Genomic DNA, 16,436 nt, shown 5'->3' with positions numbered 1-16,436 from the left:
TGTCCTTCAGTGATCTCTGTCTGTCTCTCTCTCTCTCACACACACACACACACACATCCAGGCACATGCACGGACACAGACACATATAAACATACTCACAAAGAGGAAAAAGTAGAAAAAATGCCCATGTACACACACACACACACACACACACACACACCAACATACACACACATTCCTTGTCCCAAGTCCGTACGGGCCTGATGTCAGCTGGTTCTGCTGTGTTGTTTCCTTTGTTATAAATAACAACAGGCCACCTGGACTCCTCCAGTCCGTTACCACAACCCTGGTGTGTGTGTGTGTGTGTGTGTGTGTGTGTGTGTGGCAAGGCCTTAATGATCCCCCAGGCTAGCCAGGCTGAGCCAAAGCACAAAGCAGAGCAGAGCACCTCATCCCGGGCTAATGGGACAACAGAGGATTGCTTGTATGCATGTATGTCTGTGTGAACATGTGTGTGTTGGCACGTGTGTGTGTATTTGTGTGAGCATTATGTGTGTGTTTGCATGGAGTGCATTTGCACATGTACTCATGAACCCATGCACTGTGCTTATAAGCATGTGCACACGCACTTTATGTGCGCACCTGTGTGTGTGTGCGTGTGTGTGTGTGTGTGTGTGTGTGTGTGTGTGAGTGTTAATGGGACGGTGGAGGATTGGTTGGAGGACTGACTGGTGGCAGAGACGGATGGCCTGGGACAGAGACTGTGCTGACAACCAGTGAATACGGGGCAACGTTGCAGAAAGGTCAACGCTGCACACACACACATACACATACAAAATAATGTCAGGAGAGAAAAAATAGGGGAGGTTTGAAAAGTGTGCGCACCTCCTCCCCGCTTGTGTGACTTTGAAAGTTTTGTCGGTGTGTGTGCGTTTTAAAGGGCGACTTCACTAATTTTCACCTGTGATTTCTATGGTTCCAGTTTAGGGAGTGCACACATACGAATGACATTAAACTTCCCTCTGCACTCCCCATATTAAAATATATCTCTGCCTATAGCTAGGTGCTGGCAGATGGTGTCACCTGGAGGAGTGCAATCTGCTTAAACCACAAGCTATTACAATAAAACATCACATTGCTCATAAATGCTTTAGACTAAAAGTACTGTATTAATGTAATTTAAAGTACAATGCACTACAGAGATCAAGGGCAAAACCAATCAGACGGTGGGAAGGACCAGCTCTGTATACAGTAGGGCTGGATTTCTGCACTGATCCCCTGGTTTGATTCCAGTAACACAGTTCACAGTAATTCCAGCTTAATTCTGTTTAATTGCTGATGAGTCATTTACATCAGATAAACACCAATGTTGCATCAAGTGCTTCTCAGAATCCTGGAAACGTGTTATTATTCAACAAGTGAGCAACACTGTTGTTTCCTTGAATATATAAATTGTGCGTTTAATGGACTAAGTTGCAGACAACATGGTACACGCAGACTGTCAGCACAGCACTCTGAGCACAGGCAGCACAGGAACTGAAATTGTGAACTTTGAAATTTTGCTCCTAATTAATCTGCGCTGTTTGTTGACATCAGACTGAAATTTGTCAGCTGTTAGCCAGCATTAGTCCCTAGCCATGGACTCAGGGAATCAGGTCGTGTCCATTCACTGTTCTGTCGACTTTTATTGCTTTACATCTTGCAGCCAGATAATATTTCATTACTTCAACAAACCGAGCTCAGATCAGTGTGCAGTTTTTTTTTCCGCTCATAGATGCGATCTCTAGATCTGCTATGAGATTGCCAGACTCAGCTAACAATCCCTGTAGTGGAGGCATAGCTGCACCGGTAAACCGGTTGCTCCCAATAAAGAGATGCAAGGAAGAGATGCAATGAGATCAGGTAAATGAGACGTCCTTTACTCCAACCCATGATCTGAAGCAAGATCATTTTTGTATGGAGATGGCACAGCTGGATCAGCAGGTGTTAAGTGTGTGTTTCCAGAGTTCAAATATTATAACAAAAGGGCACAGTTAACTTAAGAATGGAAAAAAAAACACTTCTCTTGACTAAACCCAACCACACATTGAACTCAAAGTCAGTTCTGGACTTGTAAGTTTGTATTTTATAAGCTCACCGGCCACCCCAACTACTTAATTTGCATTCAGCTTATTTTTTATTTTATTTTTTTTAATCATGCAAAACAAATCTAAAATCAAAATAAATAAGAGAATTGCATTTAATAGGAAGCTGCATCCCCTCATTTTATTGTTCCATTTAAAAGACTTTTGTTTGTTTAGTTTTTTGTTTGTTTGTTTGTTTGTTTGGTACGTAGGTTTCATGCTGTATAGAATGAAACGTCATCATGTCCAGATCATTGATTAGACAATAACACCATTTTGGGAATATGAAGGTGGTGGAGGGAAGGGTGATCCTCATGATCTCTGTGAGGGTGTGTGTGTGTGTGTGCCAGGGGGGAAGTCCCCGTGGTGTGTAGCATATGTCTGGCCGTGCCAAAGTCACGGGGTTAAGTAGTATTCAGACGAGGGAATAAACTGCTGCAGATCTGGCACTAATACAGCAGAGCACTACCAGTAACACATGCATGAGTGCACAGTAGCACAGAGATAGCAGAGGCTGTTTAGGCCGTAAACAGGCATATTACACTCAAACACACCACAGTTATTTCACTTTTAATGTACACCAGTGTACTCCGATTAGTGGGGTGTTTCTGAAATTATTGGTTAATGAGAGGGAATTATTTTTTATCGATTAATATAGTATTTATCTATTTCAGGTTTTAGGGGCCTTAACTTAGAATGTCCTGCTTTGTTATTATGTTAGAATGATGGCTGGCATCACTTCCTCATCATGAGGCTAACCCCACCAGGAAATTAAATATTTAAAACTGCATAAATTGCAGGGATGAAGCTAACAGTTGCTTTGTGGTTGTTATGTCTACAATAGTGGGGGAAAATGACTGAGAACAGCAGTTTGTGTTGGACAGTATGGAGGTGCACTTAATAATAAAATAGTGCATAATATCTGGGGCATTATACAGTAGTGCTGTATGTGCACTGTTATGATGCCAAGTGTGATTTACTGTATGTCCGAAACAACCTGCCATGCACAGTGGTAGATGGGCTTGTGAAACGGCCACACACACACACCCCCAAATGAGTTTTGTTAATGAAAATAATCATCTCGTCCTTCTTTAGCTGTTGAACTGTAAAATAAATAGGTGTGTGTGTATGTGTGTGTGTGTGTGTGCACACTTTGAGCTGCCCACTGCCTTAACATTTTGGTCCAGCTGGGTCATTGTCCATCCTCACATTCCAGCCCCCGGGCAGTGACATCCGAACCCTCGATCTCCATTTCTTTCTGCCATACAAACACATTTTCTGCAACCTGCAATGGATGATGATTGTAATCTAAAATAAATGAAAGGGGGGAAAAACACAGGAAAAGAGAGGGGAGGGGGGCATAGAGAGAGGAGGGGAACCAGTAAGGAGAAAGATAGAGAGCATTATCACCTTGGCCGACCATCAGGAGTTAGAAAAAAAAAAAAAAAAACAAAAGAGTGGGAGAGAGAAAAGAAGGTCCACGGGCAAATTCATCTTCCCCTGCTACAATCAATCTCTGGCCAAAAGAAATACACAATAACTAGGCAGGAAGAGGCCAAGATTAATGGGCCACCGACATCTCCACTGACCAGCATCCACCTCCACCCAATACCACCCCTCTCTCTCACTCTCTCGCTCCCTCGCTTTCTTTCTTCAGCCTGTCTCCCTCCCTCACCCCATTCCTCTTCCTCCCCTCACGCTTTTGCTCTTCCCATCCCAGAAAAAGCCCCCTACTGTACTTTCTTCCCATCCTTCCTTCCTCCTTTCCCCCCAGACACACACACACACACACACACACACACACACACACACACACACCTTGTCTCTGCCACATGCAGTGATCTATAGTTTCTGCTGACTGTTTTACAAGTGCATTAGCAAGCTTTAATGAGAGCGGCCAGTCGCTGAGCAAATGCATGCAAGGGCAAACAAGGCCGGGCATGCCCAGTAACTCTCCGCTCTCCTGTGTGAAGCAAAGCAAAATGGATTTCTTTTGATACTTAGCACAATCTTTTGGATGCATTGTAGGATGCAACTGTTTTCTTTACATTGGATTGACGTGAGATGTCACATTTACAGGGAAAAGCTGTTGACACTTTCAAAAAAAAACCCTTACTTCTCTATATATTTAATTAGTGACAATGTCTATTAAATTATTTGTTCTTTTACACCTCTTGATTATTTTTGCCATTTTTTAGAGTTGCAAGCTGCAGCTTAAAGCCGGCACGTCAAATGCAACAGAATTCATGTGTATGTGGCTATTGCTTTTCTGGCACTAACTTTGCACTCACCACTGACCCTGTAGAGTTCTAGGGAAGCAAGGACTCTTGTATAACGGCAAATGCTGTAATATTTACATGAATATTTTCAAAGGGTTGTCTCTGAGTCAGTACTAACCATAAAAAATAGTGCTATGTATAATAATAGTCGTATAACTCACTGCTCGGGGATTTCCAGCAGACCATTCTTCTGCACATGCCACTTTGTTTATGTGAGAGACTTCTAAAGAGACTAAAAAGCTAAAGCTGAAGCTAATGTGATGAAAAACTAACCATAGATCATTATGGGTACTTCCCCAAAAATCAACTGGAAGACTGAGAGTGGCTCCACCAAACCTTCAGCACTGCAAATGCTATGAAACATTAGATTGGAACACATAAAAAGCATTTCACGTGAGGATGAACACGTGTGACTAATAAAAGCAATAAACACGAACACCAGTGTGTTTTCTTTCCCACTGTCATCTACAAAAAGATTTGGCCCAGATTTAGACCCATATGCTGTTGGTCATCACGTGTCTATGTCTGGTGCATTTTCATGGGAGTTGTAGTTTATTATAACTTTTTTTATTATTATTTTATTAATAATGCTGATTGAAATGTAACACAGAGTTACAGAAAGTAGTGGAACAGACGTCAGCTCTCTGGAACTATACAGGGATAGTTTCTCCAGGAATTATTCTATGACCCTTTCCAGCCTAGTTACCATCAATAACTATTCTTCTAAGGCTTTCTTCTAAGTTCCTCTTCTCTAAATAAGGAAAACTCACACCTGATCAACCCACTGACTGAAACACATTTCCCCTTTAAATGAAATGATAATCGAAGAGGTTCACAAACTTTGCACACATACAAATATTTAGGTGCAAAGTTAGTCATCCCATTGGTTTAACTCAGTTACCTTTATCTACTGTGAGCACAGCATGGAAATCATAATATATATGTTTTAGAATATAGGACATATTTATGCAGAAATTGACACAATTGAAATGACTTTGCAAACTTTCAGGTGGAATGGTAAATATTTAAAAATGCCCCTGATTATCACAGTGCTACTTCAGTTTAATATGAATATGTCTGAACATGTAACACAGGGCTTGACAAATAAAATTGCTGCTAACTTTGAACTCAGTTCATTTAAGCAGTGGTGAGGTACCACACCACCCAAATATGGTATATAGCATGGATTTATTATTAACAGAAACTGCTGATTCTAATGTGTAAACCTATAATCTAGGTTTCAGCGACTGGGTCCAATGAGGTTTATTTTTCTTTTTGGAATAAATTAGCAAAAAAAGAAGTAGAAAGACATTAAACTATACTTAGTTTCCTCTAAAAAAGCTTATCTTCATAAAACTAGCATTACTTTATGTGATATATATGCCATACATCCAGGTCATGATGATTTATGCCAACCTAAAAAGTCCTGAAATTCCACTCCTGCATATAAAAAGGTAAGAAAACAGAGTTGCACCGCACATCCCCCTCCAACACAGCAGGAATAAAAGTGCATGCGATAACTGGGATAATAAATGAATCTGTTGGAAATCTATCTGTTCCTTATCAACATCACACAGTGCATTCATGGTGCTTTGGTTGTAAATTGGTTGTAGTGTGTGTCATTATACAAACTGTGTATCGGAGTAATCATATCTGCTTCATTGTTTCACAGTGCATGTAGCCAACTCTCTCAGTAACTGGTCATACTCAGGTGATATCAGCAAACACAGCTCCAGCTGCCCTATAGCAGGAAATAACACATGTGTACATGGCGAGTGTGTTCATGACCACATTTGTTATATCTGTTTTAGGATTTTATGTGTCTGTGCATTCACACTCTGCGAGTGCCTGTTTTTTTTTTTTTTTCACAGGCCCAAGAGATCACAGGGGATGCAAAGACTGAGAGAGAGCAGGTCCCCAGCCCACAGATGTAAAAATTCATTTCTTTGAGAGCTATATATCAACGGGCATTTGTTTAATGAGCGCCAGAGTGGAAAGATGTATAGAACATGTCAGGAGTCCACTTGCAATGCGTTGTGGGTAGCAGATAGCATCACACAGTGTGACCGCTCACTCTGTCTCCCTGCTCGCCTCTTTTATCTCCAGCTTGTCCCCCCCCCCAACCACCACTCCATTATAAATGAGAGACAGAGAGGAACAAGAGGTAAAAATAATGTAGAAGACAACACACACACACACACACACACACACACACACATAGTTGTCTGCAGCACAGCTCAAATGTCTACACACATTTGCAAAAATAAAAAAAAACACACACCATATGCGAAAATGAGGCAAAACAACTTATCACAGCACGAAAGAAGGAAAACGAAAAAGTCAGACAAACATATCGTATGTGCAATAATAGGAAACGAGGAGTGGATGGAAAGTTGAAGCTTCCTACAGCAGTCTGTCTTAGCCGGGTATCAGCAGGTGATCTGCATTGATTTTTTGTTTGTTTGTTTGTTTTTTGTTTTGTTTTTTATCAGTCGTATCTCAGTATGATGATCACACATACACACACACACACACACACACACATACTCGCAGATGTCTGCATGCTCCCTGGCATACCTAACTAACCTGTATTTTCCCTCCTGGCAGACCCCCCCCCCCCCCCCCCCCCCCCCTCGCCTTTGTTAAGATATGTAAATGAGATGCATGTCGAGGACGTGTGGGTAATTAATTGTAACTGGGGGGATAATGTTGCGCTGTCAGAGATGTCTCTGGTTTGTGTAACATTTTTTAAGAGTAATGTGGTTAAACTAGGAGTGTCTGTTAGCGCTCAGTCTTAATTGTGCCATGCTGGGAATGCTAAGGATAAGCTAACATGCTCCCCTCCCACCGCAGTTCTTTGTCTGTGTGTGTGTGTGTGTGTGTGTGTGTGTCAACAGTCTCAGAACTGAGAGGGAGAAATATATTATCCCAACTTTGTGTGCAAACAACTGGGGTTCCATGCCAGCTGTTAAAACGATAGTTACAGTGAAACCAGTAAGTTTCGGCGGGACGGATTGTATTGCTAAAATCACAATGTTGTGCTTTTGTATGACAAAACGTTCCTATTACATCCTGAAGTGACTCTGATCAAACTTGTTCCACAGAAGTGTGAACAGAATAAGATCATTTTTATATGTACTCCTAAATCTGATTCATATCCAACATCTGACATAACGGACAGATTCAAATTCACAAATAGATTTTACAAGTCCCATATTTTTTGTCATCATTTGTCTGCACCTCATGCATATGATGGTTCATTCACCAGTAATGTTTTGAGGGCAACGGATATCCCATATGTGCGGGGTGCCGGGTACATGTGTAAAATACAGCTATTCACACTGCAGTGTAACTTAAAGAGGAGGACTCTCACCAAAATAACTGTTTCTGTGTAAAATAAGCTTCAGGCAATGTTTGTAAAAACAGAACTATTTGAGAAACAAGTGGTCTCCATCATGTTGTGTTGGTCACAATCAACCAAAGGTGTATTTTGAAGGGAAAAGGATGCGTAGGATGGCGGAGGATGGTAACACGTCCCTTTTCTGAAAAATTAAGGGACAAAGTGATTTCACTAAATACCAGAAAATTATAGATGCAAATGTCATCCCATTAGTCAAGAAAGAGGCTGACTCCTAAAACAGGATAGTGGTCCAAAGAAGGCCTCCAAGTCTACCATAAGTCTACTACTGAGGTTTCAGTCTACATGTCCAGGAAACTTTAATCAACTTCAGAAACCTTCTCACCAATCATTAAGGGCTGACATCACTAATTACAAGTCATGAGCACACATATCAGGAGCAACTGACTCAGTGTGTGTTAACCCAGAGACAAAAACATAGAAGGACAAACTGTGTAGTGGAGGAACTGAAAATCCAACAACTGACAACCTCTTGAGTCGCAGGACAACTTGCCCTACCTCCTGTTTTAGCAGATATGATGTCATGACTTCAGCCTAAAAGCAGGTGGATTCATCATCAGAGAAACAGTGCACAGGGATTTAGTCTGAACTCACAACAGAGAATTGTGAACAATGACTGCATGAGACAACCTTTCCCATCTAATGCCACTTTTTCACAAGCAATACCACTTTCTACATACAGTAAGTCCCATCCCACCATGTCAACCACAACATGATTTCTCTCTCACTCTGTCTTTCTTGCTCTCTCTCTCTCTCACACACACACACACACACACACAATAGGACACACTGTCAGCTAAAGCATGTTAACACCAGCGACTTTACCGGGGCGTGAAGAGCCATCACAGTATGTATATGAAGAAGGAAATGACAGCGAATACTGCACTCACACACAATGTACACAAACACAAACACATTGTTTAGACCGGATTACCTTGGAGCTAAAAGCTTATTCAGGTTCCTCTTTCTAAAGATTGAACATCTGAGTCAAAGCTGTCCTCAGCACCCCTGTAACTGACACCAGACTGTGTCTGGTACATGTCAGAAAGTGAATGCCATGGAAAGCAGAGTAGTGGTAACATTATACAGTAGCACGACTTTGTCATTGTTGGTCACTGGCTTTCTCTTTCTTCTTTTGTTCACTTTTACTTTCAACAGCTTAACTTTCTCACTGTAATTTCAAAGAATGTGGATTAACACTCTATTTATATGATACTGTACTAATCTTATATGCACATCAGCCTAAATGAAAAAGATAGCAAACATTATTGTCAGTCCAGAATAATCAAATTCAACCAAAAACTCCCTTTCCAGAGCCAGTGTTTGGTTTGTCTAATCTGAGCTACTGTAGAGTGAAAGGCGACCTGCTACACGTAGATATAAAAGGCTAGATATTTTAAACTAGTATTATTAATTCTGCAACATATAGAACACAACAATGCTTTTAGTTTTATTTATCTTGTTATTCCCAAGGTGGTGTTTAGTGGCAACTAGACTTGCTTCTTGAAGACATCAAAAAGCTTCATCAGAACTTAGTTATGTTTTGCAATGCTCTTTTGGAAGGAGGCAGAAAAGGAAGTAATTAAAGTTGGATTTCTTCAGAACAATGGGTCAATCAGAGAATCTTACAAGTGTGTGCAATGCAAAATTGTTAGTGGTTTGCCAGCAATGATGCTGGGCTTATGACTTGAATATGCTGTTCACACACTGAACACAGTCAAACCTGAGAGAAATGGCTACAGTGAGCTGAATGAGTGAGTTGTGTCTAAAAAGTTGCTAGGTTTAATCCTAGGTTATTGAACAAACAAACACTTAATTGAAGGAGTCTTAAATGTTCAGTTGTCCACTTTCAGTTGCTATAAATGCCATTATAGCTGTACCTGCTCATTTACTGTATCTGGACAGAAATACAGATACTAGATAAATATCTAAACTTAACAATGGGGTGGGACATCGCCATATTCCTTAATGCCCTAACCTACTTGGAGTTATTGTCACCCTGATGCAAATCACTCATTTCAGCCTGCCTCTAATTAAGTGGGAATGGTTCATTTAGCTCATCTGTCAAACACCATACCATCTGGAGGGACTTCCCTAGTCCTGTCATCTCTATTGCACCCCTTTGCCTTCTCAGTTTCCTCTGTTTTGAAGTGTCCAGTCTAGACCGTTTAATACACGTCAAAGTGCCAGGGCCTATCGTGTCAAAGTCACGTCTACCTCTTGTGCCCACGATGTCTCTTGGTCTCAGTCGGTGCCTCGACTTCCTTGATGTTCTTCTCTGTCACCCCTGTCTTCTTCTGCTGCCAGTTTGACTCAGTTAACATCCCCCAGAGATGGTGGCAATGAGGGGTGATAGAACATAAGGTGACAGGATGGAAAAGTGTGTGTGTGTGTGTGTGTGTGTGTGTGTGTGTGTGTGTGAATGTGCAGTGCTCACTAAGTAGTGGCCGGTCAGGCGGGGTGCCGTGTGGTGGCCACACACTGCCAGGGCAGCAGGAGCTGTCTTCAGTATGACTCGTCTTCTTTCATTCTTTCATCAGCAAGCATCCTTCACCTCAAGGGACAGTGGGGAGAAAGATGAAACAAGCAGGTATGGGGGGGGTGGAGTTGATGGGGCAGGGGAATTAACAGAGTTAAGTAAGGGAACTAACAGGATAACAAGGCGTGCTTTAATAGATGCTGGGGATGTTCTGTATCACACACTGCTGCTTGATAGATCAGTGGTGGAGGTAGTTAATGTAACTACACTTGTTGGAAGAAGGTTTTTTAGAGGTTAGATGTTTAAATTACTATTTCTGTCACAACTGAATAGATTGCATAGTACTCACCAAAGTAACGTTTGGAAATATTGTAAATGGATGAAAATGCAAACCACCACACCTCCTATTCAAGGGTTAAACTGGAACTATGCTCCATCACAGCACTTGCAAGTCTCACACTCGTGTGGTCACGCTGACCAAACTCATGTAAAATGTAGCTCCCCTTTTAAACAGCCGCGGCCATCACACAGCAGCAGGGTCGATATGTGTCTCCACATCGAGAGAGGGTCTGTGCGCAATTTACGCACATGCCACAGCTGCTGTAACTTCATTAAGATTTTAAACCCTCTATCTGCAGAAGAATTATGAACTCGAATGCTTTTCTGCACAGCAAATAGGTAAAGTAGCTGCTCAAGCTGTGAAATCTTGCTGAGTTCAGGATGAATCATCATCATCAGAGTATTTTTTTATTTTCAGCAAGAGCCCAAATATTGTTTCATCTGGAGAATGTTTTTCTGTCTGGGATTTCCAGTTGATTATTACAGAGCATTTTCAGTGTTTGCTCCACCCAAAATTGAATCACTGGACAGGGCCTCGTTATATAGTAGTCAGAGAGTCCGTATAATAAGTAGTACAGTAGCATCTGAGTCCTGCACAAATCTCTCAAAGTGACATCTGTCTGACTACAGATATAACAAGTGATATGCTGTTTCTGCTGTTTTAAATCGTTGGTCAAAGACTAGCCAGCTGTTTCCCTTTGCTTCTACCCCCCCGAAGTGCTTTCCTCTTCTAATGTGGAATTACAGAGAAGCATTACAGCCATCATTCCGTGTTGCTTTCATTTCAGCAACATTTGTAGATCAAGATTCATTTGGTTGCACTTTCTATAGTTTTATATGCTTACTGAAATAATGTTTGTTCATGGCAAGTTGCACTTTTATTTAACAAGAATTACCCCTCCATACCTCATAAAGACCCTTCAGTAAGACTGTTTCCTTGGATTCATGCCCACAGCTGTACAGTCCCCGCCTGGGTCAGCCAGGCCCATATATCTCCCTGTGTATTTACAACGCTTTCTGCATCACTCTCTTTGTCCCTGCCCAGGTAGCTGTTTTCCACCAAATGAACAATCTTTATAGACATGCCGCTGCTATAACAGGCCTGATTTCCAGCACCGGCGTGGGTCGTGTAAGTCTCTGGGAATTGTCAGGCTTCCCGCTCGACAAATCAGCCCTAACATATGATGTTTGGGGTGCAATTTTTATTCCTGTTTGACTGGCCAACTACCCAGAGGTAATGGGATGTTGGAGGCGGAAAAGGAAAACTGCTGGTGGGAAATGTATTCGCGCGCTGCTTGTGTGAAGTCTGATTGATCGATGCAGCATGTGCTCTCCATTTATATCCTGCTTATTCGGAATTGGTTAGGTTTAGAAAAAATGAATGTGAAAAACAGAGAGAGAGAGAGCTTGAGAGAAGAGATATGGTGGCAGATTACACTGATGCAAGCTCATACATCTAAGTTGGAGCTGGGATGTCCGTGATACAGAGGCTGTGAATTGTCTCTGAACATTAAGTTATCTAAATGAAAATCAATATTGTGTGTGTGTGCCAGTGTCTTACTAGTGTCCAGAGATGACGGCCAGCAGACTAAAAATATGGTCAAGGAGGTGCATGGATGTATTTTTGGCATGTTTAAACGTGGGCAGCTCATTTGTTTCTAGACATAATCATCCAACATTACATTTGCACAGTGGAATATGTTCTTTTATATGAAATTCTGCATACTAAAATGGCATGGCACGTGCCATGGAGTGATCTTTAGCCACTCATAGTTGTGTGCCCTCTCACTCATCAGGATCTGTACAATGATTTCACCCAATTGGCTGTTAGCCTAACACTGACTGTGTTAACAAATGTCAGCATGATGTTCAAGTTCACTAAAGCGGAGTTAGGTGCTGCCTCACAAAACCTAAAGAGCCTTTTTTTTTTGCCTAAGAAGTAATCTTATCTTGCATAACCACATTTGAAACAAAACAGGAGGGGTATTAGGCAGTCAGAACCCCTGAAAAGTCAGGTACTCAACCCAACTGAAAATGGGGAATATGCAAATGCTTTCTGCTCAACGCTGCCTCTGGGTCTAAACCCACTTCAGGTGCCATTGATGTTGGATTTGTGTAAATTAGTGATTAGTTAGTTAGACCACCGTCGACTTAAAACACATCACCTCACTTCTCATCAATGAGATGTGAGGTCAAGACCAGCATATTCTGGACTCAGATAAGAAAAATGTTTTAAAGCTTATAGATCCTACAAAATTACCTTATTTGCCAAATGAAATATGCATTTAGACATTAAAAATGATCAAATTAAAAGTATGTTTAAAAAATAGATTCACTACTGTATCAATCTGGCTGAAAGCAGAGCATGTGCAACTAAGTAAATGGGTTCCTTATATAAACATTGTATGTCTACATGTTTGCGTCCAGTTCAGGCAGAAAACTAAAGATCATGTTTACCTAGAGTACTTGTAGTGTCAAATTGCATTACATATATACTTTAGTGTAGTTTACATAGGAAGCTGCCTTAGTTGTGCTCATCTACCCACCACATACAGGCGGCCTTAGACAAAGATATAGGAGGTGTGCAGCAACCCATGGAGTGGGAAAGTGGGAGTAGACAGAGTAGGACAGTGTATTAGGGAGGTAGACGTTCTAATGTTAGCCCTCCTATTCTTATTCCCTTGTTTTCCCTGCTGCTGCCATGAAGAGAGAGAGCAAAGCAGGGAGAAAGGAAATTTCTCCATTGCAGAAGCAGTCAGGCAGAGGACAGCAGAGAGGGAGAATAAATCAGCCCCAGTCTGGTCTCTGGTGGCCACCCGCAGCAAGGGACTAGTGCAGAAAGACAGAGCGAGGAGGAGGGGGGTGCAGAGTGTCAGCCAGGACCTGGACTACAGAGGAATAATGTCCTTTTACTGTATTTCCCTCTCAACCCAGCCCCAGTGTGCCATCTAAATCTACCTTCACTCATTTAATGTCACACAATCCCACCCCTTCAATGAACCCGACCATGTCCACACTCCTGCTAACACACACACACACACACACATTCTGCCTCCTCTGACGAATTAGAATTGCCCTAACTCCATCTCCCAGCAAAACAGTGTCTGATTTGGCAAATGGTCAAAGTGGCCATTATCTGGCAACAGAGAGGCCATATCGAGATGAGCCTGAGGAGGAGATCAAGGCAGGAGGAGAAGGACAAAGGCAAAAGTAAGGGACGAGCGACAAATTAGCCCATTCACAAGTTAGAGAGTGCACTAACTACCCAGGAGGAAAGATAGTGTTATTATCAGAAGCAATCATAAGAAAGCATGCCATGGAGGAAATAAACATTTTATAATGTGCTCAGGTACTATTAGTGATGAGGCTCAAAGGCATGTATATGAGATTTCTGACTTTATTATTGCAGCATAAATACAGTTCTGGTCATCCTTTTAAAAACAACTTTATATGTGTAATTGTACCTTTATGCTAGTGTGTTCGAGTGCACTGCTACTGTATGTTACATGTAAATTATTGCAGTGTTGCTCTCTGAAATGTAGGGACATACACAGCGTTAATGCAGTAATGCAATCAAATAAACAGGATTACAGTATAGTGTAGCAGAGAATGAAACAAAATGGATCATTTGCATTAAAAGATGTTGTAAAAATAAAGAGAAAGTGTGTTTTAATTTTAGGTTTTATTTTATTTATTTTTTTGTTTTTTTGGTTTGTTTAATTAAGACAGAACACATGTTTTTAAAACTTAGATTAACTTTTGATCATACATTACATATCCTCATTTTCACTCTCTCTCTCTCACACACACACTCACACTGCCCTGTCAGGTATATGGTCACAGTTTTACCCGAGCCTCCCTGAGCTGTGTTTCATTTTAAGTGAGTTTATTCAAGGCAAGACTTTTTTTTTTTTTTTTCCTGAAAGAAAAGAAGGAAAGAAAGTCAGAGAGAGAGAGAGAGAGAGAGAGAGAGAATGAATACTAGGCTATAGCTTGCCCATAGGACACATTTAGTAATCCTTCCAATGATGTCCAGGGCCCAGTGATGGTTACCAGACCTGCAAATACCCCTACAAACACACACACACAATCCATTTTTATCGTATTTGGGTCTGCAGCGTTGTATTTCCTGCCCTCTCTTAGCGCCACACACACACTGCACTCGAAAACAAAAATCCATATTATCGACCAGCCAGTGTCACCACAATTATTCTTTTGAAACAGCCATTGAAAACAAATTACATCTGCACTGCGTTTTCATCCGATTGCTCTGGGTGAGCAATGCTCAATGGCTGGGTCGGCCCTGCCTTCGCCGACCCACAGACCCCTCCCTATAGGTTTGCTGTCTATAGCACAATGTCGCTAACAACTGTGTGTGTGTGTGTGTGTGTGTGTGTGTGTGTGTGTGTGTGTGTGTGTGTGTGTGCGTGCTGTAATATAGTAAAGGTTCTGAGGGGAAAACACTAGGAGAGAGGTGAATGGGAAAATTACAAGAAGCACAGACATATTTCTTTCTGCTGTTTAGCAGAGACCATCACCATAACCAGTTAATAACAGTGGTGAATGAAAGACTAAATAACTTCTCAAAATGAGCACTGCAGTCACATCTAACTTGAGTAAGTACAAGTAAAAATTTACCAAAAGTACCAAATGTATTCATAGTGTGTAACTGACACATTTTCAGAATATTGTGTTTTTTTATTATTGGTCCAAAATTAATTTAGTGCATTTATTACTTTAATATCGCAGGTGGTAAAGAAAAAAATACGTTTTTAGTAACTTTATTTACTGGTGAGTGAATTTTCCCACAGGGATCAAAAATTACTGATACATCAAGTATTTATATCAATCTGAAAAATTAGTAGTAACTACAGCTCTCAGATAAATGTAGTGGAGCAAACAGGACATCATTTTCCTGTGAAGTATCATAAGGTAATATATACACGATATACAGGGAAATAAGTTTGCGCCACAACCTCCAATATGCAGATATGGTAAATCAAACTAGATGTAACATGAAACTACTCAGTTCTCCTTCTGCCTGTACGGTCCAGTTCTTCGGGTATTAGTGCAATAGTTAAGAATGAAACACACTGGACCAGTCAAACATAAGGAACTGAGCCTCCCTCACAAACTTTCAGCAGTGAATTTTTCTGCACTGCTCTCAGGCTGTTCAATGAGTCAGGGTTACAGAAGCCTCTGACAGCACCTCTCCATATTTAACATATGTTTTGTAGGATAATTCCACAAAGAAATCAATCAAAATCAATTAAGTGCAAAACTTGAGCAAAGCACTTGATCGCGAGCAGTTCTAAACAGTATTATATGTTAAATGTTTTTAAAATGGCCAAATGATGTTATATCTGTTTTTAATTCAAGGCTTTTAAAAAAAATTAAAAAAGTTATTCACGTTTCTTAAATTCAAATATTAGCTTCTGAATATTTTTCACTATTTTCTATGAAAACGCAGTTCGAAAATGCTGTGCACCACAAACAAAATGTTTGTAAGATTTATTTCTCTTTTTGAACCTTAAACCTGACCTGATCAGTGTTCGGTAAAATGTTGTCTGTCTTGTTAAATGATCATTCGCTTGCACCGTTATGGTCATTGATTATTCTGTGAAAGCCATACTGAGGGCCAGCATGATTGCCACACCAGCATCACACCACTATAACATCTAATTGTGTTACTCCATCTAACAGTATTAGTCCACTGCTCTGCAGCGCACAAGCTCCTTCCAATAGCATCAGTCCAGTGTGTCCGACGTGACAATGGCAGAACACAACAACTAATATCCAGCCGGCACAGTTGGTAATTAATCCTGGCTCGACTTCCCTCAGCAGAGGAGTACAGCAAA

This window comes from Anabas testudineus, chromosome 3, assembly GCF_900324465.2.
Source record: "Anabas testudineus chromosome 3, fAnaTes1.2, whole genome shotgun sequence".
Lineage (NCBI taxonomy): Eukaryota > Metazoa > Chordata > Actinopteri > Anabantiformes > Anabantidae > Anabas > Anabas testudineus.
Note: the sequence above shows the minus strand (reverse complement) of the source record.